The following is a 27,574-nucleotide window of genomic DNA, read 5'->3' as shown; positions in this document are numbered from 1 at the left end:
ATGCTGAACCACTTTTGACCAAAAAGAAGTTGGCTTTTCAGCAAAATTTCTGGCCTCCCACCCTCCTACAAGCTTTCTAACAGTGAAAATAAGGTCTCCACCAAAAATGAGCCCAAATCGATGCAAAATGAAGGTTCGGGGGCCAAAACGCGCAGCCCGAGGCCCCGAAAACTGGCTGTTAGGCACCGGGAGTGGTGTTCGACCATGAAGTGAGTCTCTCAGACCTCAGTGTCCCTCAAAAGGGAATAAAAAGGAAGTATGCCAAAAATCAGAGCAAACGAAGATGGTTAAGCGGTCCCGAACCGAGGCACACGGCCAACGGTCCCGAAAAACCGAAAACCGGACTCCGAAATGGGCAAAATGGCCTATAGCCACAAAATGTAGCCCACGGCCACTGAGAGATGGTCTACGGGACCTCTCCCTCCCCTTAGGAAAAGAAACAAAGAAAACCGAGTCTGGTTCGCAAAACAAGGCAAGGCACAGAAGAGGGTTCGGAAATTCGGAGACAGGGCTCACGGCTGCGACTCTGAGACTTCTGAACGAGCACATTATGCAACATCACCAAGCGCCCAATTGGTGACGTCTGAGTCTTAAGGTCGGTCAAAAATGGGGTGTCTACAGAGACGAATGAATCGAAGATTGCTAGTGATTTATAGTTTTCTTCGCTTCTCGTTTCAAAACCCTAGCCATAGTTAACTAGGGCTTTCTGTATGCATGGGTTGGGTAATTAGGGCTAGCCTCAGCACTTCGAAGTTGGATTGGGTTGGGCCAAGTTCAAGGTTGGACTTTTACCCATCTTTTAATTGAAATATGAGGCTTGATGTTGTTCCTTCAGGCCCATTATGCTTTAAAAAGGTATGAGAAAACAAATTTGAAATAATTACCGGGGGATTCTATTTGCACACAATAAATTATTAAGTATGTCCAATTTCTTAGTACTCTCTATCAAATTATTTAGAGTTATAATTTGCTCTCAATACACTCTATTTTTTCACAACATACCTTTCAAGACAAAATTAAAATTTGTCAATGATAGAAAAAAAAAAAATAAATGATGGTTTAATGTTATGAATCAGTCTTTCATGGAAGGCATATGGAATAGGCCAAACTGAATTGAACCAATCTGTTTTAAATGGGACAAATTTTCTGCAAAATCTTTGTAATGGTGGGTGGCTCGGAACAGGTCAAAACTGCGAAATTGAATTGTTGATTCATCAATAATTATTTTAATATCTAGTCTTAGTAACAGCTTAAACTTTGTGGTTTTTGGTTCCTTTTAAGCAGTTTATACACTATTCAAAATTTATTTATTTGGACACACAAATCTAGTTTCTTTAAGTACTGTCTCAAAGTTTGTGCTTTCCAGGATGATTCAGTCTTTAAGAAGTGATAATGGTGAATTTTGATGGGGTGGATTAGGGTTTTGGAATGAGGAAGAAAATGAAAACAAATAATTGAAACTTGGGGAAGAAGATGAAAAGATTTGAATATGAAGAATAGGTATAACTGATAAGGGTATATTATAAGAAAAAAATAATATTTTATTTTAGAATTTAATGTGTATTATTTACTTAAGTCGTATTTACCACCCCATTGTCTAAATTTTGAATTCATGAAGAAAATGAACATTTGAATGAGACATCGCATGTATTTTCAAAAGAAATAGAAAACTTTGATATTTGAACATGGCATGCCATTGCATTCACGTACATGAGACTGCTTAAAACATATATACTTTGTTAAGATATCTCTATTGGGCTTTGTGTTTGCCCCTAGTGGATTTGTGTAGGAAATGAGATGGTGATCCCACCTAGTTAAAGGTGTGGAGTGTTTTGAAAAGGGCAAAGGGCTCTTTTTTTGTGTATCTTTGGCAAGCTAAGAGCTTAATATGTTTGGGTTTAACAACCTTTTGTATAACCGAGTTTAAGCCTTGGAAGTTGTAACCCTTAGGCATATGTTTTGTAGTTATTTCTTTACTTATTATTGTTGCAAATGATATAGATTCACCCTTTTAGGGGATTGAATATAGATTGCATGTGAACACTTTTGTATATCTTTCATCTATACTATTATATAAAGCGAGCCTTTAACTTAGTTTCTTGAAGCTTTTGCCATGTGGCATTTAGATGGGGAAAACCAATTATAACCAATCACTTCAACATTCCACTTTCTCACGTTTGTCTACCAAACTAATGTACAGTTTCAAAAAATAAAAGTGATAGGTCTTCAACTTTTTAGAGAGAGAAAATGGGTCTTGACATTGGTTGGTAGAGCATTTAAAAATAAATAAATTCAAGCACTGATTTTTTTGAGGAAGCAAATTAGAGGCGCAATTTCAAATTTTGAAACTCAAACTTACAAGTTCACTTTTCTTTTTATTGTTTCACAAACTTCTTATTTTGTGTAATTGTGGAAGTGAAATTTTTGTTTGTAAAGATTTGCTGGGAATGTTTCTACGTGGTATTTGAGGATGAGATCCACAGTGCAATTGTGGATAATAAGCTTTTCAAACATGGTGAACACATTGCTATTGGTGCTTCTGGTGGCAAAGGTTATTGCTTCTTCTTCGTATTCCATCTTTGATCTTTTCATATTAATAAATATTCTAATACTTTGGTACTGATTCTTGATTTCCAAGTATTTCATGTATTTGAATTGCAATTTCTTTTATATATATATATAGTCTATTATTTTTCATTTCAATTTCTTTTTATTTTACTTTTTTATTTTATTTCTTTATTATGATATATATATCAATTGTGATGAATCAATTCTCCTTCTCTAAACTCTTTATTTATTTGTTTCCAACTGGTGGATTAATGTAGAGTTATTTAATTGAAGCTATTTTATTTTTATTTTTAAAATTTTCTAACCTAGGGTTAGTTACTATTTCTTTTCATCCATTTTAAAATTAACAAGAGAACAAAGATAGGATACCTATAAGATTATGTATGAGTAACAGAAAAATTTAAATTTGTTTGTTATAGCTGAAAATGTTCAATTTATTTGTTTATTTTTTATATTTATCAATTAGCTGTTTATTTGTAGATAATAAAAAGATTACAAAAATATTTAAATTAAAAAATAAAAAGAAGATATAAGATATCTTCAGAAATTATGTACGAATATAATTTTAAATTTGTTTAAGCAAATAAAAAAATATAAAAAATTATAGATAATAAGGAGGACACCAAAATATATTAAAATTAAAAATAAATATTTAAGTTTTTTCATGATCATTATATCAAAACTATTTGGATTGTTCCTTAAAAAAAAAATTAAAAAAATGAAACTTAGAAAAATAATTGAAGATAAATCAAAAATTTTAATTTATTTGTTATAACTGATAAGGTTCAATTTATTTGTTTATTTTTTGTATTTATTGATTAGTAGTTTATTATTTGTAGATAATAATAAGATTCTCAAAAAATATTAACTTAAAAATAAATAATAATAATAAAAAAGAGATAGGATACCTTGAAAAATTATGTACGAATATAATTTTAAATTTAGTTAAACAAATAAAAAATAAAAAAAATATAGATAATAAGGAGGATACCAAAAGATATTAAAATTAAAAATTATTTTTTTATTTTTTTATAATCTTTATTACAATATTATTCGGATTCAATAATTAAAGATAAACCATTATTCTTATATTATAATTCTTTTTGAATTGCACACGTATTACCGCTTCCGCTAGTACGAAATGAAATGCTATTTGAAAAAACTGATTTAGTGGAAATCGAGTATCGGTTGAAAATCATCATATTTAATTTATGTCCTTTATTTGAGGTGTTACATTTTCAGCCATTTAAGTGTTTGATTTGTCTCTATCTGTTGAAAACTTCGAACTTTAATATTCATCAAAATTGTTCACTCATTCAAAGACCAATCTAAGAAGAAAAAATTACAGATCCCCATTTTTAGCACCAAGCAGCAAATTGTAAAATAATAGACATCTGAAAGTAATAAATATATGAAACAAAAAATTAATAGATTAAAAAGATTGAATCAAACCTGAGTAAGTGAGAAAACAAAGGAGAAAGATTGATGAGTAAGAAACCAATCTTTCAGGTGATGACGACGATGATGATGAACAGAGCCAGAGACCTCACTAAAGTCCTCACGGAGGTGAGAATCTTCATCTTTGATCCTCAATATCTGGCTATGCACGTAAACAACATTCTTCGAAGTCTACTGCCCAAACTTCGCCACTGACCTTGGCGATTCAATCTCGTTCCATGATCCAACACTCGGTTGATCTGTCTCGATCTCTATACCACTAACCTTCGGCTTCGGTTTTGCATACAATCTGTAATCAAATTCTCAACTCCGATGATGGTGTCAGCAGTGAGATCGATGTTTCAACTCTAATTTGAGATCTAATCGTCGTTCAAGAAGCCCCCCTTCCAGGTTCTAAAATTGTTACCTCAAGAGAGACCAAACGAGAGAAAAGAAAGAGACCCCGACACTGACACACTACGCGACTACTGCGTTGACGATCTCTCCTATCGATCTAGAGAAAAGATGAAGAAAGAGAGAATGGGGGAGAGAAAGAAAGAGAGAGAGAGAGGACGATGGTGTCAGAGGTGTTTCATCAGTAGTGATATAAGAGAGAGAGAGAGAGAGAAGTGAAAGGAGAAAGAGGAAAAGGAGAGAGGGAGAGAGAGAAAGAGAGAGGATGGCAGTGGTAACTAATGGTGGAGCTCTAGAAGAGTTAGGCCTCGTTTGGCAAATAGTTGTTTTAGCTTAAAAATTAAAAAGCTACTAAAAAAATCAAAAAATTTATAACATATATCAAAAAGTCAAAGATTCTCTTTTCTCTCTATCTTTTGCACATCTTTTCATAAAAAGCCAAAAATCTCAAATATACTAGATTTTTTTACCTCATATTTTAGCCAAAAAATCAAAAAATTACTAAAATAACCTATTCCCAAATGAGGCCTTAGTTTCAGAGTTTGATTTGAACATAATGTTTGTTTACGATTTTTAAAATTTAATTTCAGTTACTTTTGAAAACGCGGTTGAAGGCGAGAAAATTTGAACAAACCGGTTGTCTCACCAGACGTCCAGTTGTCCAGTCAGTTAACCGAAATAGTGTAATTTTTTATTTATTTTTTTGTAATTGACACACGTTAATTTTTATATATTCAATAAAAAATATTTTTCGAATTTTTCAAATTTTTTTATAAATTTTAATAGAATTTTGAGTTGTGTGTTTGATTATAAGTTGTAAATTTTTTTATCAAATATGTGTCACATTAAAAATTCCCCACTTAATTCAAACTCTTTTGAAAACTCATTCACCAAACAAATTTTCCACACTCAAATCATAATTCTAAAACTCACAAACTCAAAATACAACTCAGGTGTGTTTGGTTTAAGTTTTTTGGATTAAATTTTTTGAAAACTGAATTTTAGTTTTCATATTTTTTTGTTTTTAGTAAATATTTTAAAAATTTTAAACATTTATTTTTTTACTTTTTTAGATGCACCTTACTTAGATGTATCCAAAAAATAAAAAATTTGTGAAAAAATATTTTAAAAAATTAATAAATACATAAAAATATAAAAAAATGTACTGAATTCTTGTTTTTCTTTTTTTTATATTTAGTGAATTTTAAAAAAAAATTCACAATTTTTTTACTTTTTTAGGTATGTTTATGTTAAGTATGTCTTAAAAATAAAAATAAAAAAATTGCTTAAAATATTTAAAAAATTCAATAAAAACAAAAAAAAAATACGAAAAATAAGAAAATAGAATTTTCTGAAAAATATTTTTGAAAAAGTGAAACCAAGCAAATTGACTCTTATTCTCAAATCATATTTAGAAAACTCTACCAAACACTACCTAAAGGATTTCAACAGTGGCGCCGGAGGGGTTTCCACAATAGTGATGGAAGAGAGAGAGAGAAAAAAGCGAATTAATCGGATATGATTTACCGATTCATAATCTGAACTGTTCATATACATCAAGTAGAACATGTCTGTAAAAAATCAAATTAATCGGATATGATTTACCGATTCAACCACTCACATTTACATCCACAACAATAAATAATAATTGTGATTTAAAATTTAAAATGAAAACAAATGTAAAACATGTCGGTCAAAAATCAAATTAATCGAATTTATCCACTCACATTTATATCCACAAAAATAAATAATAATTGTGATTTAAAATTTAAAATGAATACAAATGTGAATTGATGAATAGATAAACAATATCCGCTTAACTTGATGTTTTACAATATCCGTTTATATTTTAAAATATAAACAGCTCGAATTATTGAAATGGACTCCGAAATGGACCCATTTCGCTGCACAGCAGCACCCTAAATTCCTTTCTATTCGCTTTCTCTTTGGTAACTTCGTATATAGCACAAGGCCAATAATGTGCCACCAGTAAAGAAAATTTATTTAAAACTTCGTGAATTAATTTCAATAAATTTTTATTTAATTCAGTCTTTGATATTAAAATTTTAAATTTTGTGACCAATTTTTTTCTTTATAGTTCTTGTGATAAATTTATTCATATTTTAATTTAAGTAAATTTTAATATATAATTTTCATAATAATTATATCAGCCAGAAAAGTACAAACAAATAAAACAAAATTATGAATATTCAACATTTCATTCAATTTTTGTTTTGTATGTGAATATAAAAGGTCGCCAATTTTAGAAGTCCTCCTACAGGCCTAATCTTAGAAGTCTGCTCCCAGGTTACGATCAATCCCGTGGAAGGCTCTAAGGAAATGTTTGGTTGTTTGGTTCATTGAAATTAACTTAAATCAAATAATTATTCCATCAAAATATCTATTCCTAAATTTGGTTAAACTAAAAATATAAATAAAATCATTTTTCACTATGTTAAGAGAATTATTATTCCCTAATAAATCCCAAGAAATCACCATTCAATTATATTCCAATGAACCAAATGGAGCATACGAGAATCCAAACTCTAAAACATCAATGTGAGAGTTCTAATGGAATGGAAATTACTAATTGCCCGGAATCCCATGCTGATGAAAAGCACAGTATAGAAAACAATTACATCAACGCAAGCATTTTATTATGATTCATAACATTTTAGGGTGTGTTGATACAGCTTTTAAATATTAGCAAAAATCCATAAAATATTTAAAATATTACAATGCATAATGGGTCTAAGCCTCAGATAATTGATGTGTCAACACAGAAGTGATTCAGTCGGTAATTCCAACTTAAAACGATAATAATCCTCATTGGCTTTCACCTTATGTCAATAACAATATTGACCACAAAGAAGTTAGATTAAAAGGGATAGATATTTAACAATGAATAAACATAAAACAAGAAAAAGAAGAAGAGGGTAAATCAAAAGGTATAGAAAATGTAATTGTATGAGCCAGCTTAATGTTTGCACCTATGACTAGTATATGTACAAAAGCTGGACAGTTTAACCCTCACAGACCCGTTTCAAATCTCACACAAGGCAGAACAAGGGCAGAGGATCGGCAGATGAAAAGAGTGACCACCATGCACCAGTTATCTTTAGCGAACTATTAACACATTTTAATCAATTTTTTTACTTTATCAATACATCTAATTGAATCTCTAAAATGTGAAGAACAAAAATTAAAAAATTAGAAAAAGTTCATTGAAAATCAAATAACGCTAAAATAACAGCCAAATAACAAATTTTTAAAAATCAAACTAAACAAACCCTAATCAAGTACTACTGAGACAAAAACATTATCCTTATTCTGAAACCCGAATCAAGTAAAAATAAATTTACATGAAAACGGTAGAGAAAGCAACATGAAGAAACTTAATTCAACAGTAACATTACTGACTTATTGAAGGTAGTTTGCACAAAGATCTTATGAAATACTCTTCAGCTCAGGTCTCCATGTATATCAGCAAGATTGTTCTCAGGAAAACAAATGTTTGTAGTGATCATCATAAGAGATACCAAGATCTTGAAAGTCTACTTAATAATAAAGAGAACAACTAAAGTCTATCGTATCCAAAAACCCAAAATCATATGAAAACATATTGATAAACTTTAATAAAACCATGAAGATTCAATGAGGAAATTTTTGAATTTCTTAACTTTACCAAAACTTATTAGCAAACAAGCAGAGGGTTAGTTCGAAAATTTTAAAACAATCAAAATGATGCATTAAAAGATCTTTCTCAAGCCTCTTCAGTTCAGGTCTCCATAAATTTTCAGCATGAAATTTCTCAGCAGAACGAAAGTTTCTTTTCATCATCATCAGAGGCACAAGCAATTAATTAACAGACCAAAAAACATTAAAAAAAAAAAAGTCCCGCAATTAGATTCTCAACATTAAACAAAAATATTCACAAAAATTGTCAGCTAAAATTTAAATAACCAATGAAAATCCATCAACAACTTCAACAAGTCTTATTGCTAAAGATTTGTAAGGAATTAAACCAAAATCAAGGTTTGAAGTAGTGTTTGGTTCATTAGAAGTGAAATAAAACGATCATTCCACCAAAATATCAGTTCTCCCATTTGGTTAACTAAAATATCATGAAAAATACATTATAAATGAAATTATCATTGATCATTTCACAGGATACTAAGAAATGAGCATTGCACTTTTATTCCAATGAACCAAACATAGTATAAACGTCAAAAGGAGATTTCCAAATAAAATGAAAAAAGAATAAACTAATTACAAATTCATGAACAATTGTGCCCAGGACACAGTTCTTAATGCACAAAAGTACTCATTTTGCAAGCTTTTTATTTTATAACAACCCCAAGAATGAGATCCAAATTTCAAATTTCTTGTTATCAAATTAAAACTTAAAAGCATGCAATACATATCCACATAAATAAAATCAAATCATGAATTATTATATGTTTGAATATGCCAGGGTAACATAAATAATAACCTTACCATAGAAATAAATAAATAAATATAAAATATATTTAGCATTTATATATAGAAAACTGTCTCTTCAGTTCAGGTCTCCATAATATTTCCGCATGGAATTTTCTCGGAAGAACGAAAGTTTTTCAATTGATCATCATCAAAGACAAAGATTGACCAAACATATATTCAATAAAACCAATTGAATCAAAATACTTAACAAATCAAAAAACAAACAAAAAAAATCCCAAAACTTTGCACACAGTTGAAGATAGAACAAACATATATAGCAATAAAATAAGAGAAGCAGCAAAAGATAATATCAAAGGTAGGTACGAACCTTGTGCAAGCGACAATTGAATGGAAGATTGCTGGTGATTTATAGAGGACTCTTCGCTTCTCGTTTCAAAACCCTAGTCGTAGTTAACTAGGGCAGTTTATGTGCATGTGTTGGGTAATTAGGGCTAGCCTCGGTACTTCAAAGTTAGATTGGGTTGGGGCCAAGTTCAAGGCTTGATTTTTACCCATTTTTTAATTGAATATGGCTGTTGTTTCTGCAGGCCCATTATGCCTAAAAGAGGTATGAGGAAACAAAATTGAGATAATTACCAGCATATTTTTTTTTTTTGGTAAATTACAAATACACCCTTGAGATTTGTTTAAGGTACATATTACTCCCTGTGGTTTGAAACATTACAAATACCCCTTGTTAGAATTTTTTATTTTATAGAATTAATTAAAAAAATAAAATTCATAATTGCCCTCCCATACGATAATAAATTACCCGAATTATTAATTGAAACATATTTCTAATATCATTAAAAATTGTTAATTGACTTGATAATTTATTAATAAAATTGGTGATTTGTTATTAAATTATAAACCTTAAGGGGTAAAATATAATTTTTAAAACCACAGAGAGCGATTTGTATTTTAATAAAACCTTAAGAGTGTATTTGTAATTTACTCCTTTTTTTTTCTTTTCTTTTTTTTTTTGTTACAGGGGATGTTAAAGCCCCCAAGAACTACAAAGAAAAAAAAAGGAGAGGAGCTAATCCCCTAAACATCCTTGGCTAACAGAGGCTGGATGAAAGATGGAAGGTCTTACAGAACAAGCCTTGAGGCAGCCTGATGTATAGCATTTTTGATGGCACTGCCAGTCCCTTGACATGAGATCCCTAATGTTTTTGACAAATATTAAAATTGGGATCCAATTTATCCATTACCCCAATAGCTTTGATAGCTTCCAATGAGTCCGTTTCTACTAGAAGTCTATAACTTTTCGAGGCCAATCCATAAGGCCCACAATTCAACCACAACAATAGTGGCACAAGCAATGAAGTGTTTGAAGCCTAGTACCCACTCACCAACATCTGTTCGAACGATACCCCCAGTACCAGCAATGTTTCCATGGCCTCGAACTGAATGAACCATCCATATTAAGTTTGACTCAATAAAGAGGAGGATGGCACAAGTGAGCTACCTGTGTATTCAGGCCACCATTCTTTCTTTACCCGTGGACTTATTTACTTATATGTCTTGAACTAAGTTTTTTTTGAAGGATGAATTACACTAATAATATCTATAGTTTAGAATTTGTATCACTTTAGTCCCTAACTTTTTAATTGTGACATATTTAATTTTGAATTTTGAATCTTGTTCCAAATAAGGACAATTAAAGATATCATTAGATTTTTCAAGGGTAAAATCATCAATTTGATAAAATATAAACTAATTTGACAAAAATAAATGTCAAACAAATATTTTTGAATTTTTAAAAATTATTTCTACCCACTAAAAATAAAATTATGTAAAATTGATAAATCTTTTAGACATTTATTTTTTTTTTACCAAATTAATTTTTATTATGTGTTTGGATGATGATCATGTAAAATTAATTTTAAAAAATTAATCATGTAATTTTTATTAATTTTTATCAATTTTACATAATTTTATCATTGGTGGATAAAAATATTTTTTAAAAGATTAAAAATATTTTTTTGACATTTATTTTTGTCAAATTAGTTTATATTTTATTAAATTGACTATTTTGCCCTTGAAATTAAACAATGGTATCTTTAATTGTCTTTATTTGGTACAAGATTCAAAATTCAGGATCAAATGTGTCACAATTGAAAAGTCAGGGATCAAAGTGACACAAGTCTCAAACTATAAGAACTATTTGTGTAATTTGTCCTTTTTTTTAATTATATATATATAGTTGTTTATTGTTATGCTATTGAAATTTTTTTCAGACTTTTAGATGTGTTTTGTGTTTGTGGAAAGATTATTTGATAATGCTAGGGGAAATTTATTTTGAGACATTTTAGTTTTTGTTTTATGATTGATTTATTTTTAGTTTATTTGTGTTAGTTTTTTGTTTTTTTTTAATTGAAATATGATGGGGAAAGTACAAGTAATTGAAATGTATTTTTTTTTTAATAAAAAATTATAGGGATAAATTTATTACTAAAAGTTAGATTCTATTTGTTTCGACGTAAAATATTTTACTAAAAAAATATTTTTCTTATCAATTGATTTTACACAAAAAAAAATGTTTTTGTTTTTATTTTTCGACGGTCGGTTGATTCTTGAAACAAAAACATTTTATTACTTAAAAGATAAATTTTGATTCAATAAACTATCATTTATGATTTTTTTAGTAAGCTAAGATATTTATTTGAAAAAACTAAATGTATTGAAAATGTAGTGGGTGAGAATCAATTTTGTAAAAATTAACTTAGGAAATTTTTAAAGGTAAGTCATTTTTGAAAAAATAATGCAAAAATATTTTTCTTAAAAATTATTTTACTTGTTTTTTTGTTCAACCAAACAACGAAAAATGAGTAAAATATTTTTGACAAAACTATTTTACTTCAAAACAAACAGAACCTTAGAGAAAAACTTTTTAGTAAGTAACTCCGATCCACAAGATCTGCTCGTAATTGCTCCAAAAGAATTTCACTTAATTAAAAAAATAATTAATAATAATCATAATAAATAAAACAAAATATGGAGCTTCGGATCAGATGTTTTCATTAATATTACCTTCCAATTTGTGGTGTCATTTTAACAGCTTTTTTTGTCAAAACTCTCACTACTCACTTGTATTAGGAAAAATGACAAGTAATTTTAATGAAAAAAGTCCGTGATTTAATTTTTTTGTCAATTTAAAGGATACAAAAATATTATAAATTAAATTAACGGACAACTTTGTCCTTCATTAAAGAACCAATTTAACTATTATCTGTATCCGTGTCTCACTATATTCTACAACTCTTTCTCCCTCTCTCTTGCTTGCTCAAAACTTCACCATCTCTTTCACTCATCAATCATATCTCATTGCCTCCACTGTTTGTCGGCTTCGCTCATTGTCACCACCATTCATCACCATCTTAGATCTACCGCTAGTGAATACCGTCTTCATCATTTGCCAACACCACAGATCGCCTCCACTATCAATCGTTGTCTCAAATCTACCACCAGTGACCACAATCCTCATCTTCAACCTCCACCATCTTAGATCCAATATTGACGAACTCAAATCTAAGACTGATGACTTCAGATTTGTTACAAATGGCCACCAGAGTTTGTCCATTCAGTCGCTGTAGTGAACAAGAAAATTTTATTGTCAACAGAGTAAATTTTACTCTAGCAATATTGTTTACTTAATGTTTTGATAATTTTTTTGTGTAATATTTCTAATAGTAATGGTAAAATCACAGTAAGTGTGGTAGTTGTTAATATTGTGAAAATTTATAGTAAGTGTGGTAGTTGTTGATATTGTGAAAATTTATTGTTTAAATATTAAATTGAGACAGTAAAATTTTACTATCATACATAGAGTAAAATTTTACTACCCATAAAATAATAAATTTTGAATAGATCTTTTTTTCCCAAATGGTGGTGATAGTATGGTAGTGGTGGTAATTGTCATTGAAAGCTAGAGATTCATGTCACAAAGTGTTCGTTAAAAAAATATTTATCAATGATCGAAGGTTAGAAAGCAATCATCGAAAATGAAAGATCGATGGTTAGAAAGCAATCATCAAAAATGACCGGCGACAGACGGAGATAGTGGCCAGTAGCTAGTGGGGCAAGGTGGTGGTAGTCTGAGATAGTGGGAGAAAAGGCTAGTAAAACTTGAAGTATTTTTGTCATGTGTTAATTATATTTGTCCTTAATGAATGAAAACCTTTTAATTTGTTCTTTTTGCAAGAAAAGAACAAAGACTGAGGGAACCTTCCACCAAACATTCCTTATTTTAAAACAGCACAAAAAACTTGCCTGATGAATCAAAAAAATTCCCTCTTGTTACATTTCAAATTTGTGAGAGCATTTGAATTATTATTTTTTGATCACTAAAGAAAGGATAGAAACAATAGTGTTTCAAATAATGTTCAAAAAACATATGCTGTGTCTGCTCAAGCAAATATTTCCCTTGTATTACATTTTAATGGTGCAACATTATTGTGCCTAGGCATGTTCTGATATTGTACCATAAATAGCCCAAAGCCAGTAACTTCCTCTTTTTTTTTCAAAAAAAAAAGGTCCAAAACCATGCTGGCAAAGTTCTGCTTACAATCAAAAAACTTCACTGGCATAAAATCTTTGCTATAATCAAGCTCCAGGTCTATGCTACCAACAGGTATACAACTTCTATTCACTCAAAATACCATACCGAATTTGTAGAAATCATCTTTCATAAATATTCAATATTGAGTAATTACACGTTGTGCAAACTTTCCTTATTGATATGATACCTAACCTATCATATTATTCAAGCGACTATTGTTGAAGTTTCAAAATCTCAATCATTACATGACACTTCAGTAATAATAAAGTGTAAAAAATTGTCCCATTTGTATAACATTTTCCTTCAATATTTGCTAAACTTGAAAAAGATCAATTTAAAACAATTCCTTGCAAGTCCCTCCAATTCAATGGCCAAATTCATCGAGATTCAGTAAAAAAAAAAAAAATGCAATTCAACTTGTGATACATTCTTACCATAAACTTCAAGAAGACAGACATTTAACCGATCTCAATGGGTTAACTGTGAGAAATGTTAAAAGGGAGTTGGCTTTTCAAATACACAGTTTCCTTTTCATACTAAAATATGTGCAGAGCAAAATCATAGAGGAAATACAAATTCCGATACAAGTTGGCATGACGACATTGACTGCATGTGTTTTGGCTTTTGGTGTGACAAATACAGTGTGCCAATAATGATTGCAATCAAGGACATGAAACCAAAAACATGTGTCGAGTGTATAAACACAAAACCTTTTGTATTATCCCACCGAGTGCAAGTATTCGAAGCTTACCATTTTTTCCTAATCCAACGAAAAAGCTCCATTGCAATACCTGAATAAGTAACAAAACAAGTTGACAAATATGCTTTATCAGGATGTGTGTAACTCCAAAGTACATCCAGAACCATGAAGGAAACGACAAATTCAAATTTTGGGAATAAACTGCTGATGGCAATCAAGAACAAGTCGCAGAACATGAGAGAGAGAGAGAGAGAGAGATGTGTTTAATTCAAATTTTCAGCAATAATAGGGAATTCAATAAATAATTCAAGAACCCTCTAATACTACAACCAAAAAAGAATATGGCTAGTATCCAGTGCAATCCAATTTTAAAAGAATCTGAACACATTCACTCAGTGAAGAAAAGCTAGGAATTCCAGTAATTGCTTCCTAGAATGGAAAAGCCCTTTGCTTCAACACTACTATCTTTTCCCATTCTATGTCCGAAACACTAGCCACTAGTTTTTCTTTTGTTCTTGGTAATAAAACCTACCAGGCATCTTTCCAACTCCATGATCTTTGCCTCTGTTAATGTTTCTTCATTGACAAGTGCGATGTATACCCTACTGTGTTTCAAGTCCACATGCAATCTCTATCTCTACACACATACAAAGACATATCCTCCTGCTTCCATCATGCTTGGTTTTAATGTTTTACCATTTACACTCTATCCACGCCATGACAAAGGTCACATGTTTTACCATCTACCCATAATTATATCAAACCAACAACTCTGCTTGTATATTATTAAAGGCAATTAGCATTCTCCAATTATTTTAATCATGGTAAAATGGAAGCAGCAATCATTCATTGTAACTTTTTTGGTGTGCCATCCAATCAATTAGGTTGATTGCTATCTTTTATTCTGTGTCAATAAGAAGATACTAAACCAACACAGTTTTCCTCCAGTTGATCTGATCATCCATACTGTCCAAGCAAGAAAATCGGTGTCTTCAATACTCACATAACAGTGCTTCTGTGGCCACTTCATTCTGTCACTATCAACCAGTCGCCAGTCTAATTGTTAAAATGAAATATGTTCAAAAAAAACTTTTAAAATTATAATGGTATAAAAAAAAATTCAACAATCTTCATGCATTTCTCACTTCTTTTCTTTCTTTTCTTTTCTTTTTTTAAATGAGTGGTTCAGTTTTTCAGATTTCTTCCTTCGACAATAATTATTTCTCATTAAGAACATCGGCAGTTTCCAAAAAAAAACAAAAACACGGAACAAAAAGGCTGAAGTGGTTACTTCAGAAAATAGGTCAGTATTAGTATATGCATATGACTAAACGCAGATATATAATAAATTTTTTCAGCACTCCAACATAAGGTTTACTTGATAAGAACTGGTCAAACATTTATCAATTTTTTCCTGTTTACAAGAAGATTTTTTTTTTTCCCTCAACACCTGGAACTAATGCACAACCAACTCTTTTTTTTATCATTGTGGAAGTGATTTAATTAAATTAAGATTTACTGTTAGTTGTTTCTTTTCCTGTTTTTCCCCTATTCCTTGTGTGGTGTGCATCTTTGCATAAACTCAGGTTGAAACAAAAAACTCTTAAGCCTTAGTACAAAGTCAGTGACTCAACATAACAAAGGTTGTTAAGCTAGTTTTAGACAAATTGCTTAATTCTGTTCCACTAATGAGATTCATAATAAACAAGTCAAACAGTCTAGGATCTGTTTTGGCATTTCATAGTTTTCCACTTCTGCGATGCAATCAAATCATAACAATTGCTTCGGCATTTTAACAAGCTGAAGGATGCTCCCTTTAACTTCAAAAGAGAACCAAAAGTTGTGGATGTCAAAAAGCATAACAGAGAAATTAAATCACCAAGCCATAAGAAAGCTAAGAAGCATGGACAAGGTGGCGTGGTGTTGCGTTGCGGACACCATGACGATGACAAAAAAAAATCTAAAGTCGGACACACTTCAAACATATGAGGAATATGTGTCTATCATTGCTAGACACAAAAAAAAAAAAAAAAAAAAAAAAAAAAAAAAAAAAAATTTTACAAATTTGAATAATCCAATGATAAAAGCAAAACATTGTACATGTATATCTATTGATGTAGGACAGGGCTGGATTTTGAAAACAAAGGTTATTTGACAGCCTAAACAGTGAGTATTTTAAGGTTTTAATGGTTAAATTGAAGGCTAATAGGTAGAGAAAGGGATTAGAGTTGATTTGAGGGTGATTGGATAAAGTTTTAAGGTTGAAAAGTGCACTCTTAGAGGGTTGTGAATAGTAACTCGAGAATAGTAACTAGGGTATGAGGGCAAAGAAGAACAAAAAGAAGAAGATATGTCTAAGAATTACTCCTAGAATCCCTCACGCATCACACCTAGGATTCGATTCATCACAATTTATAAAGAAGCTTCAAAAGCTCAAAAAATTCTCTAAAATATCAATTATATTAAGTTATAAACATTACATAGCTTTATATAGAATTAGAAGACTTTCTAAACCAATCAGAACAAAATAGGGAAATTAATACAATATCTTTGACTTCCAAAATCAATTTACCCATGGGCAACCCATATAGCCTATGTCAGCAAATATGAAAATTACCAAAATACTCCTAACCTAAAAATCCTATAAAATATAAATTAATCATAAAATAAGACTCTAATAATATTAGAAACATGAGTGAGTGAGAAAACAGATTCCCATTTTCAGCACCAAGTAGCAAATTGTAAAATAATAGACATCTGAAAGTAAAAAATATATGAAACGAAAAATTAACAGATTGAAAAAACTGAAACCTGAGTGAGTGAGAAAACAGAGAAGAAAGATTAATGAGTGAGAAACCAATCTTCCTGGTGATCATGATGATGATGAAGAAAACCAGAGACTTCACTGAAGTCCTCACTGAGGTGAGAATCTTCATCTTTGATCCTCAAGATTTGGCTATGCACGTAAACAACATTCTTCGGAGTCCACTGCCCAAACTTCGCTACCGACCTTGGCGATTCAATCTCGTCCGATGATCCAACACTTTGTTGATCCGTCTTAATCTCCATACCACATACCTTCGGCTTCGATTTTGCATACAGTCTTCGATCAAATTCTCGACTTCAATGATGGTGGCGACAGCGAGATCAATGTTTGAGATCTAATTGTCATTTAAGAAGCCCTCTTTCCAGGTTCTGAAATCATTACCTCAAGAGAGAGAAAACGAGAGAAAATAAAAAGACCTTGGCACTGACACACCACGCGCCGCCATCCTTACAGCGCTACTGCGTCGACAATCTCTCCGTTCATTGATTTCATTTTCTTCGCATTGCATATACAACATATATTTCTCTCTCTCCCTATAACTCTAATTTTTCCATGCGTCTATTATTTTAAAAAAAAAAAAAAAAAAAAAAAACTCAGTAACTCTCTTCCGTTAACGCCTCTCTGCTCTTTTTTTCTATTCCATTATCTCTTCTCTAATATGCAAATCTGGTTTCACTTTTTCTGCTACTGCAACAAATCAATATTTGCACATATATACAAATATATATATATATATATATATACATATAAATTATACAATCAAGGAGATAAAGTGAAAGCAGCAAGGTAAAATCCCCAAAGCCAAAATTCTTTTATTGAAGGCACAATCTTGAATTTATTTTTTATTTTTTATTTTTTTTTGTTGATTTTGGTCTTAAAGAAATTCTCATAGTCCAGATTGAAACACCTTCAACCTTTTTCGCCATTTATTGCCAGCGATTTATTTGGTTCAACAGGTTTTTACCTAGAAAGAATGTAGATGAGAGAAGAAGCGAGAGAGGAGAAGAACTCCAACATAGTAGGAGGAGAAGGAGAGGGGTGGGGTGGGGTCGCCGGGAGGAAGGAGAGTGCGGCAGATATGGAGAAGAACTTCGATGGCTGGTGTTTTCTGTCTCTCTTCGTTTCTCTTTTCACACTTTTTTTTTTTTTTAATTTCTCCCATTAAAACGACGTCGTTTTGGTGAGGGATTGATCTCAACCCTTGATTCCATTAATGGGACAAGTGTCGCGCCCTCATAAATTCACTGTAGGATCACTAGAGGATCAGTCTAGAGGATCTTAACGCCTGTCATCCTCCTCCTCTCTCTCTCCCCCCTTTTTCCTCTTTTTCCTCTTTTTCTCCTCATCTTCTCTCTCTTATATCACCACTAACGAAACACCTCTGACACCACCGTCCTCTCCCTCTCTCTCCTTTTCTCTCTTTCTTCATCTTTTCTCTAGATCGATAGGAGAGATCGTCGACGCAGTAGTCGCGTGGTGTGTCAATACTAGGGTCTCTTTCTTTTCACTTGTTTTATCTCTCTTGAGGTAACGATTTCAAAACCTGAAAGGAGGCTTCTTGAATGACGATTAGATCTCATATTAGATCTTAAACATCGATTTCGCCGCTGCTAACCATCATCGGAGTCGAGAATTTGATCGGAGTCTGTATGCAAAACTGAAGCCGAATGTGTGCGGTATGGAGATCGAGACGGATCAACAGAGTGTTGGATCATCGAACGAGATTGAATCGCCAAGGTCAGTGGCGAAGTTTGGGCAATAGACTTCGAAGAATGTTGTTTACGTGCATAGCCAGATCTTGAGGATCAAAGATGAAGATTCTCACCTCCATGAGGACTTCGGTGCGGTCTCTGGTTCTGTTCATCATCATCACGTGGAAGATTGGTTTCTCACTCATCGATCTTTCTCCTCTGTTTTCTCACTCACTTAGGTTTGATTCAGTCTTTTCAATCTGTTAATTTTTTGTTTCATATATTTATTACTTTCAGATGTCTATTATTTTAAAATTTGCTGCTTGGTGCTGAAAATGGGGATTTGTAATTTTTTTTCCTCAGATTGCTCTTTGAGTGAGTGAACAATTTTGATGAAGATTATTAAGATCGACGTTTTCAACAGATAGAGACAAATCAAACACTTAAATGGCTGAAAATGTAACGCCCTAAATAAAAGACATAAATTAAACATGATGATTTCCAACCAATACTCGATTTCCACTTATTAGTTTCCCTCAAATAGCATTTCATTTCGTACTAGCTATAATGGGTGTGCAATTCAAAAAAAATTATAATATAAGAATAATGGTTTCTCTTTAATTATTCAATCCGAATAATATTGTATTATAAAAAAAATTAAATAATTGTTTTTAATTTTAATATCTTTTGGTATCCTCTTTATTATCTATCAATATTTTTTATTTTTTTATTTGTTTAACTAAATTTAAAATTATATTCGTACATAATTTTTCAAGGTATCCTATCTCTTTATTTATTTTTTTAATTTAATATTTTTTTCCAATCTTATTATTATCTACAAACAATAAACTACTAATCAATAAATATAAAAAATAAACAAATAAATTGAACCTTATCAGCTATAACAAATAAATTTAAAATTTTGATTTATCTTCAATTATTTTTCTAAGTTTCATTTTTTAATTTTTTTTTTTTTTAGGAACAATCCAAATAGTTTTGTTATAATGATCATGAAAAAAATTAAATGTTTATTTTTAATTTTAATATATTTTGGTATCCTCCTTATTACCTATAATTTTTTTAATTTTTTATTTGCTTAACCAAATTTAAAATTATATTCGTACATAATTTCTCAAGATGTCCTATATCTTTCATTCTTTTTATTTAAATATTTTTGGAATCTTTTTATTATCTACAAATAAACTGCTAATCAATAAATATAAAAAATAAACAAATAAATTGAACTTTATCAGCTATAACAAACAAATTAAAAATTTTCTATTACTCATACATAATCTTATAGGTATTCTATCTCTTTTCCATTATTAATTTTAAAATTGGTGAAAAGAAATAGTAATTAACCCTAGGTTAGAAAATTTAAAAAATAAAAATAAAATAGCTTCAATTAAATAACTCTACATTAATCCACCAGTTCGAAACAAATAAATAAAGAGTTTAGAGAAGGAGAATTGATTCATCACAATTGATATATATATATATATATATCATAATAAAGAAATAAAATAAAAAAGTAAAATAAAAAAAATTGAAATTAAAAATAATAGACTATATTATATATAAAAGAAATTGCAATTCAAATACATGAAATACTTGGAAATCTAGAATCAGTACCATCATATTAGAATATTTATTAATATTAAAAGATTAAAGATGGAATAGGAAGAAGAAACAATAACCTTTGCCACCAGAAGCGCCAATGGCAATGCGTTCACCATGTTTGAAAAGCTTATTATCCACAATTGCACTGTGGATCTCATCTTCAAACACTGCATAGAAACATTCCCAGCAAATCTTTACAAACAAAAATTTTACTCCCACATACACAAACAGAAATTTCACTTCCACCAATACACAAAATAAGAAGTTTGTGAAACAATAAAAGGAGAGTGAACCTATAAGTTTGAGTTTCAAAATTCAAAACTGCGCCTTTAATTTGCTCACTCAAAAAAATCAATGCTTGAATTTTTTTATTTTTAAATGCTCTACCAACCAATGTCAGACCCATTTTCGCTCTCTAAAAAGTTGAAGACCCATCACTTTTATTTTTTGAAATTGTACAGCAGTTTAAGAGACAAAGGTGGGAAAGTAGAATGTGGAAGTGATTGATTATAATTGGTTTATTGAGTCCCTATCTAAATGCCACATGGCAAAAGTTTCAAAAAACTACGTTAAAGGCTCACTTTATATAATAGTATAGATGAAAGATATACAAAAGTGTTCACATGCAATATATATTTAATCTCCTAAAAGGGTGTATCTATACCATGTGCAACAATAACAAGTAAAGAAATAACTGCAAAACATATGTCCAAAGGCTACAACTTCCAAAGCTTAAGCTCGGTTACACAAAAAGTTGGCAAAACCAAACGTAATAAGCACTTGCTTGCCAAAGATACACAAAAGAAGAGCCTCTTGCCCTTTTCAAAACAATCCACACCTTCAACTAGGCGGGATCATCATATCCTTTCCTGCACAAATCCAATAGGAGCGAGCACAAAGCCTAACAAAGATATCTTACCGAAGTATATATATATTTTAAGCAGTCTCATATATGTGAATGCAATGTCATGCCATGTTCAAATATCAAAGTTTTCCGTTTCTTTTGAAAATACATGCAATGTCCGGTTCAAATGTTCATTTTCTTCATGAATTCAAAATTTAGACAATGAAGTGGTAAATACGACTCAGGTAAACAAGACACATTAAATTCTAAAATAAAATATTATTTTTTTCTTGTAATACACCCTAATCACTTATGTCTATTTTTCATATTCAAATCTTTTCATCTTCTTATCCAAATTTCAATTATTTGTTTTCATCTTCTTTCTCATTCAAAAACTTTAATCCACCTCATCAAATTTCACCATTATCACTCCTCAAGGACTGAATCATCCTGGAAAGCACAAACTTTGAGACAGTACTTAAAGATAATACATTTGTTTATCCAAATAAATAAATTTTGAATAGTGTATAAACTGCTTAAAAAGAACCGAAAACCACAAAGTTTAAGCTGTTATTACAACTACATATTAAAATAATTATTGACGAATCAACAATTCAATGTCGCAGTTTTAACCTGTTCTGAACCATCCACCATTACAAAGATTTTGCAGAAAATTTGTCCCATTTAAAATAGATTCGTTCGGTTCAGTTTGGCCTCTTCCATTTGCCTTCCATGGAAGACTTGATGAAATTCATAACATTAAACCTTCATTTATTATTTTTTTTCCTATCATTGACAAATTTTAATTTTATCTTGAGTTAATTTGTGAAAAAAATATTGTGTATTGAAAGCAAACTATGATTCTAAATAATTTGATAGAGAGTACTAAGAAGTTAAACGTACTGAATAATTTATTGGGTGCAAATAGAATCTCCCGGTAATTATCTCAAATTTGTTTTCTCATACCTTTTAAAGCATGTTAGGCCTAAAGGAACAACAGCAACCCTCATATTTCAATTAAAAGATGGGTAAAAGTCCAACCTTGAACTTGGCCCAACCCAATCCAACTTTGAAGTGGTGAGGATAGCCCTAATTACCCAACCAATGCATACAAAAAGCCCTAGTCAATGTCTGCACCTATGACTAGTATATGTACAAGCGCTGGACAGTTTAACCCTCATAGACCCGTTTCAAATCCCAGACAGGGCAGAACAAGGGCAGAGGATCAGCAGATGAAAAGAGTGACCACCATACACCAGTTATCTTTAGCGAACTATTAACATATTTTAATCAATTTTTTTTCTTTACCAATACATCTAATTGAATCTCTAAAATGTGAAGAACAAAAATTAAAACATTAAAAACAAGTTTATTGAAAATCAAATAACACTAAATAACAGCCAAATAACAAATTTTAAAAAATAAAACTAACCAAACCCTAATCAAGTACTGCTGAGACAAAAACATTATCCTTATTCTGAAACCCTAATCAAGTAAAAATGAATTTGCATGAAAATGGGAGAGAAAGCACAATGAAGAAACTTAATTCAACAGTAACATTACAGACTTATTGAAGGTAGTTTGTACAAAGATCTTATGAAATACTCTTCAGCTCAGGTCTCCATGTATATCAGCATGATTGTTCTCAGGAAAACAAATGTTTGTAGTGATCATCATAAGAGATACCAAGATCTTGAAAGTCTACTTAATAATAAAGAGAACAACCAAAGTCTATCGTATCCAAAAACCCAAAATCATATGAAAACATATTGATAAACTTTAATAAAACCATGAAGATTCAATGAGGAAATTTTTCAATTTCTTAACTTTACTAAAACTTATTAGCAAACAAGCAGAGGGTTAGTTCGAAAATTTTAAAACAATCAAAATGATGCATTAAAAGATCTTTCTCAAGCCTCTTCAGTTCAGGTCTCCATAAATTTTCAGCATGAAATTTCTCAGCAGAACGAAAGTTTCTTTTCATCATCATCAGAAGCACAAGCAATTAATCAACAGACCAAAAAGCATTAAAAAACAAAAAAGTCATGCAATTAGATTCTCAACATTAAACAAAAATATTCACAAAAATTGTCAGCTAAAATTTAAATAACCAATGAAAATCCATCAACAACTTCAACAAATCTTATTGCTAAAAATTTGTAAGGAATTAAACCAAAATCAAGCTTTGAAGTAGTGTTTGGTTCATTAGAAGTGAAATAAAATGATCATTCCACCAAAATATCAGTTCTCACATTTGGTTAACTAAAATATCATGAAAAATACATTATAAATCAAATTATCATTGATCATTTCACAGGATACTAAGAAATGAGCATTGCACTTTCATTCCAATGAACCAAACATAGTATAAATGTCAAAAGGAGATTTCCAAATAAAATGAAAAAAGAATAAACTAATTACAAATTCATGAACAATTGTGCCCAGGACACAGTTCTTAATGCACTAGCAAGTAATCATTTTGCAAGCAGTTTATTTTATAACAACACCAAGAATGAGATCCAAATTTCAAATTTCTGTTATCAAATTAAAACTTAAAGGCATACAATACATATCCACATAAATAAAATCAAATCATGAATCACTATATGTTTAAATATGCGATGGTAACATTAACAATAACCTTACCATAGAAAAAAAATAAATAAATATAAAATATATTTAGCATTTATATATAGAAAACTGTCTCTTCAGTTCAGGTCTCCATAATATTTCCGCATGGAATTTTTCTCAGAAGAACGAAAGTTTTTCAATTGATCATCATAAGAGACAAAGATTGACCAAACATATATTCAATAAAACCGATTCAATCAAAATAACAAAGTTAAAAAACCAAAAATCCCAAAACTAGTTGAAGACGGAACAAACAACAACAAAATAAAAGAAAAGAAGCAGAAAAAGATAATTCAAACCTTGTGCAGGAGACGAATGAAACGAAGATTGCTAGTAATTTATAGAGTCTTCTTCGCTTCTCGTTTCAAAACCCTAGCCATAGTTAACTAGGGCTTTTTGTATGCATGGGTTGGGTAATTAGGGCTAGCCTCAGTATTTCAAAGTTGGATTGGGTTGGGCCATGTTCAAGGTAGGATTTTTATCCATTTTTTCATTGAATATGGTCGTCGTTCCTCTAGGCCCATTATGCCGAAAACAGGTATGAGAAAACGAAATTGAGAAAATTACCGGCAAATTTTTTTGTTTTGTGTGTGTAAATTATAAATATATTATCTTTATAGTTTGAAAAATTTTAAATATCTCATTGTTAGAATTTTTTATTTAATAGAATTAATTATAAAAATAAAATTCGTAATTGTTCTCCTATACAATAATAAAATTACCTAAATTATTAATTGAAACATATTTCTAATATCATTAAAAAGCTATTAATTGAAACATATTTCTAATATCATTAAAAAGCTATTAATTGACTTCATGATTTATTAATGAAATGGGCGATTTGTTTTGAAATTAAAAATCTCAAGGGTGTAATGTAATTTCCAAAATTACAGAGAACGATTCATATTTTAATCAAATCTCATAGGTGTATTTGTAAGTTATTCTTTTTTTTTTAATCACAGGAGGTGTCAAAACCCTAAAAAACTACAAAGAAAAAAGGCGAGGGGAGCTAGTGCCCTAAACAACCTTAGCTAACAGAGACTAGACGAAAGATGGAGGATTCTGCCGAACATGCCTTGAGGCAGCCTGATGTATGGCATTTTTGGTCAAAGAATTCATACACTAACTTGAAGATGGCACTGCCAATCCCTTGACATGAGATCCCTAATGTTTTTGACAAATATTAAAATTGGGATCCAATTTATCCATTACCCCAATACCTTTGATAGCTTCCAAAGAGTCCGTTTCTACTATAACTTTTCGGAAACCTTCATCCCATGCTAGTTGGAGGCCAATCCATAAGGCCCACAATTCTACCACAACAATAGTGGCACAACCAATGAAGGGTTGGAAATCTAGTACCCACTCACCAACATCTGTTCGAATGATACCCCCAGTACCAGCATTGTTTCCAGGACCTTGAACTGAACCATCCATGCTAAGTTTGACTCAATAAAGAGGAGGATGGCACAAGTGAGCTACTTCAGCACTAGGTGTATTCAGACACATTTACTTATAAATGTCTTGAACTAATTTTTTTTTTTTTTAATTATATATATATATATATACTTGTTCATTGTTTTGATAATGAAATTTTTTGAGACTTTAGATGTGTTTTGTGTTTGTGGAAAGATTATTTGATAATGCTACGGGAAATTTATTTTGAGACATTTTAGTTTTTGTTTTATGATTGATTTATTTTTAGTTTATTTGTGTTTTTTATTTTATTTTATCGAAATATGATGGGGAGAGTATAAGTAATTGAAATGTATTTTTTTTTATATAAAAAATTATAGGGATAAATTTATTACTAAAAATATTTTTCTTAAAAATTATTTTACTTGTTTTTTTGATCAACCAAATAACAAAAAATGAGTAAAATATTTTTGGCAAAACTATTTTAGGTCAAAAAGACAGAACCTTAGAGTAAAACTTTTTAGTAACCAACAGGGAGTTGGTTCAGTGGATAAGACCTTCGAATCCCTCGCTCAAGGCTTGAGTTCGAGTCTCCATAGCCCCTTGTTGGGGTTAAACATACTCCTTAGCGCTTGGAGCACGCGGGGGCCTAAGCTTCGGCCTCGACATAGGTGCGGTAGGGTTCCCTACAGATATGCTGTAGGTACTAAGGGGCAATACTCCCTGACGGATATGTTGGAGTAGCCTATCTACATATCCATTTTGTTGAATCAAAAAAAAAAAAAAAAAAACGTTTTAATAAGTAAGTCTTATGCACAAGATCTACCCGTAATTGCTCCAAAAAAATTTCACCTAATTAAAAAAATAATTAATAATAATAATAAATAAAACAAAATATAGAGCTTCGGGTCAGATGTTTTCATTATTATTACCTTCCAATTTGTGGTGTCATTTTACAGTTTTTTTTGTCAAAACTCTCACTACTCACTTGTATCAGGAAAAATGACAACTAATTTTAATGAAAAAAGTCCATGATTTAATTTTTTTTTTAATTTAAAGGATACAAAAATATTGTAAATTAAAATAATGGACAACTTTGTCCTTCATTAAAGAACCAATTAAACTATCATCTGTATCTGTGTCTCACTATATTCTACAACTCTTTCTCCCTCTCTCTTGCTTGCTTGCTCAAAACTTCACCATCTCCTTCACTCATCGATTGTATCTCATTACCTCCACTGTTTGTCGGCATCACTCATTGTCACCACCATTCATTACCATCTAAGATCTACCGCTAGCGAATACCATCTTCATCATTCGTCAACACCACACATCGTCTCCACTATCAGTCGCTGTCTCAAATCTACCACTAGTGACCACAATCCTCATCGTCAACCTCTACCATCTTAGATCCAATATTGACAAACTCAGATCTAAGACTGATGGCTTCAGATCTGTTACAAATGGCCACCAGAGTATGTCCATTCAGTCTCTGTAGCGAACAAGAAAATTTTACTGTCAACAAAGTAAATTCTACTCTAGCAATATTGTTTATTTAATGTTTTGATAATTTTTTTGTTTAATATTTCTAATAGTAATGGTAAAATCACAGTAAGTGTGGTAGTTGTTAATATTGTGAAAATTTATTGCAAGTGTGGTAGTGGTTGATATTGTGAAAATTTATTGTTTAAATATTAAATTGATAGAGTAAAATTTTACTATCATACATATATTAAACTTTTACTACCTATAAAATAGTAAATTTTGAATAGATCTTTTTTTCCCAAATGGTGGTGATAGTGTGGTAGTGGTAGTAGTTGTCATTGAAAGCTAGAGATTCATGTCAAAAAGTGTTCGTTAAAAAAATATTTATCAATGATCGATGGTTAGAAAGCAATCATCAAAAATGACCGGTGACAGACGGAGATAGTGGCCAGTAGCTAGTGGTGCAAGGTGGTGGTAGTCTGAGATAGTGGGAGAAAAGGCTAGTAAAACTTGAAGTATTTTTGTCATGTGTTAATTATATTTGTCCTAAATGAATGAAAACCTTTTAATTTGTTCTTTTTGCAAGAAAAGAACAAATACTGAGGGAACCTTCCACCAAACATTCCTTACTTTAAAACAGCACAAAAAACTTGCCTGATGAATCAAAAAAATTCCCTCTTGTTACATTTCAAATTTGTGAGAGCATTTGAATTATTATTTTTTGATCACTAAAAAAAGGATAGAAACAATAGTGTTTCAAATACTGTTCAAAAAACATATGCTGTGTCTGCTCAAGCAAATATTTCCTTTGTATTACATTTTAATGGTGCAACATTATTGTGCCTGGGCATGTTCTAATATTGTACCATAAATAGCCCAAAGCCAGTAATTTTCT

General features: G+C 30.7%; 2 long non-coding RNA genes, 4 other non-coding genes and 2 pseudogenes across 6 annotated transcripts; all 8 read right to left on the bottom strand.

Annotated features, from left to right (window-relative positions):
• Positions 1-6,897: 6,897 nt before the first annotated feature.
• LOC114280635 (uncharacterized) lies at positions 6,898-9,491 on the bottom strand. Its single transcript, XR_014343829.1, has 2 exons — positions 9,230-9,491; positions 6,898-7,259 (listed from the first exon to the last, which is right to left on the bottom strand). It is a non-coding gene; the product is annotated as an uncharacterized LOC114280635 (long non-coding RNA).
• Positions 7,875-7,956, bottom strand: LOC145803380 (small nucleolar RNA Z159/U59; annotated as a pseudogene).
• Positions 8,187-8,269, bottom strand: LOC114272067 (small nucleolar RNA Z159/U59). The gene has a single exon (XR_003632526.2). It is a non-coding gene; the product is annotated as a small nucleolar RNA Z159/U59 (small nucleolar RNA).
• LOC114280637 (small nucleolar RNA Z159/U59) lies at positions 8,972-9,057 on the bottom strand. The gene has a single exon (XR_003635639.1). It is a non-coding gene; the product is annotated as a small nucleolar RNA Z159/U59 (small nucleolar RNA).
• A 4,482-nt stretch (positions 9,492-13,973) lies between the features above and the next one.
• LOC114280622 (uncharacterized) lies at positions 13,974-24,238 on the bottom strand. The gene is made up of 3 exons (XR_003635631.2): positions 24,078-24,238; positions 20,381-20,470; positions 13,974-14,256 (listed from the first exon to the last, which is right to left on the bottom strand). It is a non-coding gene; the product is annotated as an uncharacterized LOC114280622 (long non-coding RNA).
• On the bottom strand, positions 22,750-22,831 carry LOC114280632 (small nucleolar RNA Z159/U59; annotated as a pseudogene).
• On the bottom strand, positions 23,062-23,144 carry LOC145803376 (small nucleolar RNA Z159/U59). The gene has a single exon (XR_014345475.1). It is a non-coding gene; the product is annotated as a small nucleolar RNA Z159/U59 (small nucleolar RNA).
• LOC114280628 (small nucleolar RNA Z159/U59) lies at positions 23,850-23,936 on the bottom strand. Its single transcript, XR_003635634.1, has one exon. It is a non-coding gene; the product is annotated as a small nucleolar RNA Z159/U59 (small nucleolar RNA).
• Positions 24,239-27,574: the final 3,336 nt, after the last annotated feature.

This window comes from Camellia sinensis, chromosome 11, assembly GCF_055761805.1.
Source record: "Camellia sinensis isolate YWXY chromosome 11, ASM5576180v1, whole genome shotgun sequence".
Taxonomy (NCBI): Eukaryota; Viridiplantae; Streptophyta; class Magnoliopsida; order Ericales; family Theaceae; genus Camellia; species Camellia sinensis.
This window is presented reverse-complemented; position numbering and strand designations above follow the sequence as displayed.